A 3,573-nucleotide genomic window follows, 5' to 3' on the forward strand; every position below is an offset into this window, starting at 1 on the left:
GGAGGAGATGATGTCGCTAATTGGTGGTTGCAGCGAAGCTCTCAAGGAAGAAGAAAGGGATCTGCTATTTAGGATTACATGGCAATTGGGATTTTCTGATTTATGGGTTTGTAGGTGATGAAGATGAATGTCTGGCGACCATTGAGGTTGGCGACAACGACTTGTGGTCTGACGAGGATGATGTTGGCGGCACAACGTGGCTGACGGCGACATTGGCTAGGTTAGGGAATTAAGGTTTGGCGGCAGCCTGTTATAGGATATTATTACTAGTCAACCGAACGATGGAATGTAGGAAGAGGCCGAACGGTGAGGGAGAAGATGAAGGGAACCGAACGGTTGAAGGTAGTGAGGCTACCGAGCGAGGCCGAGCAGTGAAGAAGAAGGAGGACACCGAACGACTGAAGCACAGGAGCCGATCGGTTGAAGATTTTCCAATTTAATTTGATTTTCCAATTCAGCACTTAATTTAATTTGATTTTCCATTTTTGCCCTTACTTAAATTATATTTCTACTTTGCATACTTCATTTTTTAATTCAAAAATTAAAAAAAATATAATTCAGTCACGTTTTTAATGCCACGTAATAAAAATTTACACTGTCAACATGTCACGTCACTCCCTCCTTAACGACGTTTCATCAATTTGACGGAAAACCTTTATTTGATTCAATTTAACAAAACTAAGGACCCAATTGAGACGCCGAAAAAGAAAGGGACCTATTTGAGATTCTGGACGAAAATAGGGACCTAAAGAGACATTAAACCTTTTTATAACATGTAGAATAATAAGAAATAACTTGTGTCATAATTTTTTTAAATCTCATCCTTTATAAGTTGTTTATGAAATGTCAAACTAAAATATAATACACATCACCTACTTTATTTTCTATAACACTTACATGTAGTAAAATGTGACTAACTAACAAAGTTGTTATCATTAGTGCAACGAAAGGATACAACAACGGTTATTTTTTACAATTAACAGTGGTTTGAGAATTGAGACATTAAGACGTGGTAAAAAGTGTGGGAAGGGGGTGGTCTCATGTTATGAACTGAAGTAAAAAAAGTTAAGATTTTGCTTCGATTAAGAAAAACCAATGCAATAAAGTGAAAATAAAAAATAAAGAAAAAATAAATTTGGATTTTTGGCAACGGTTCTATAAACAACTGAAACCATAGACCCTATCATATTTGAAACATTTATTCAATTTTAAGGATCTATGGCAACCGAGACATAGACTATCCAAAAATAATTTATGCAACTAAAATTCAATTTTTAAGCCCATAAGCATCAACAAATATACATCATATCAGAATATCCAACCCACTCAAACAAGCAATTAATAGCAAAGAACACATTTTAAAGATCATAAACAAAGCACCCAAAAGATTTTCTTCTAAGATAATCGATTACTTCATAGAGATTTTAGCAAAGATAACAATACCTACTGAAATAATCGATTATTAGATTTGATAATCGATTATCTCATAATACCTAATGTAATAATTGATTATCAGATCTGATAATCGATTATTCCAGAGATTTTTTTCAATAAAGGTACAATTCTGGCTAAAAATTAGGACTGATAATCGATTATCCTGTCAGTTTTTTGACAATAAGATGATTTTCGGATTTCGTTGCACCTAAAACTCATCCAAATGACCAAATTAATATTCTTGACACTAGAATTGATTTAAAAACATGTTTAGAACCACACTTGAATATCATTTTTCTCTTTTGGTTAGGAATTAGTTGCACTAGATCAAATCAACACTCTAAAAACTCCCATACTAGATTTTACCCATTTCTCATCAGATTTTGGTGAACTAAGATGTTAAACAAGTCTTAAATGACCTGAAGATAGACTTTAAACATCAAGCTCACTCAAATAACAATTCCTTTAAAGTTTCACTTGTCAAAACCTCAATTTTAGACTAAAACCAACCTTAACTCTCACTTTTCACTATATCAAAAACCCGTAGCAAGTCTCCGCAATTTATAACATCAAACCCATCAGCTTAAGAGACCAAAACAAGCATATTTCATACAACAACCATAATAACAACCCAGCATCCCAAAATGCCCAATTCAGGCTGGAAAAACAAGTAAAATTTCACAATCAATTTCATTATAATTGTCTCCAATCAATAAGATTGTAACCCCAATCTCTAGTAATTATACCATAACACAGTAAAATTACAACAATAATTCCAATTAATTAAACAACAATTCTTATCAATCAAAGTTCATCAAAACTAGTAACATTCAACAAGTAATCATAACAGTGTCTCATCATACCAAACTACAAAATTCACATCATTTCCAAATATACCACCGATTATAAACATTATAATAACTTTAGAAAATATGGTAGTTAGCTTCCATTTCCTTAGAGAGGACCCAGCTGTTCTACAAAAGCTAAGACGACTCCACCAGCACAAGGAACTTTATCTGCACCTACAACTCACAAAAACATATCAAGATATATCATTAGAACTACTAATCAACAAAGAGTCTTATAGAACTCGAATGACAAATACAAAAACACTATGGTTTGCATGCAAAGGAAACGAGACAGATAAAAGAAAAAGAGTAAAAACTAACTTACTCTTTTGGAGTAACTAATCGAGTTTGTTGTGATCACTCATATGGTCTCTTATTTTCAAACAAATGAACGCAAAGGAAGAACTCTTAGAGAGAAGTCAGAGAACTCTAGAAAAGTAGTTTTTAGAAAGATTATATGTTTTAAAAATAATGAAACTCGTTCATAATAAAACTATTTATATTAAAATCATTTAATATTAAGATAATTAAATCTCACTATTTTTAAATTACTACCATTTCTAAAATATCATTTTTGAGATATTGCATGACTTAATTTATTTTATGAAAATAGCCTAAATTAAATATAAAAATGAAATGTCATGTGATCTGGTTTAGTTCAATTTTAAGTTTTAAAAAAGAACATTTTATCATAGAAAATCATCAAAAGGACTCTACGAACCTTTTTTAATGATTATTGACATATTTATAATATATTATTATTTTGTTATATGATAAATATATTATAAATATCTTGAGTTATAAAGGTACATAATATGCTGCCGATAAAAAAAAATCCACCTTTATAAATATTTATATCTTGGAATGAATAATCTCCAACATAATTTTAAGAATTTCAAATTATACATTTCCAAATATAAAATAAAAAATACATCTCAAATTATGTAATCCAAAATATAAAAAATTATAAGTTATATTGTATATTAAATTGTACAATTTAAAATGAAAAAATTATATTTTGGATTGCATAATTCAAAATAAAAAAGTTTATAAAAATACAGACTGAAATTATGAGGATGCATGAAGAAGTTGCCCTCACATAGTATTGCATCTTAGGATAGTCACATCCACACATTTGCTTATCCAACTATTGGGCGGTCATGGTAGAAACAACACAGAATTGCATACCATAGTTTGTAGGAAAATATGCAGGATTCGCATACCATCATGCACGTGAAAAAAACATAGATATCTATGAACTGACCTTTATCTGTCATAAACACAAGAAAAC

The sequence above is a fragment of the Vigna umbellata genome, chromosome 3 (assembly GCF_029865625.1).
Source record: "Vigna umbellata cultivar VRB3 chromosome 3, Vumbellata_1.0, whole genome shotgun sequence".
Classification (NCBI taxonomy): Eukaryota; Viridiplantae; Streptophyta; class Magnoliopsida; order Fabales; family Fabaceae; genus Vigna; species Vigna umbellata.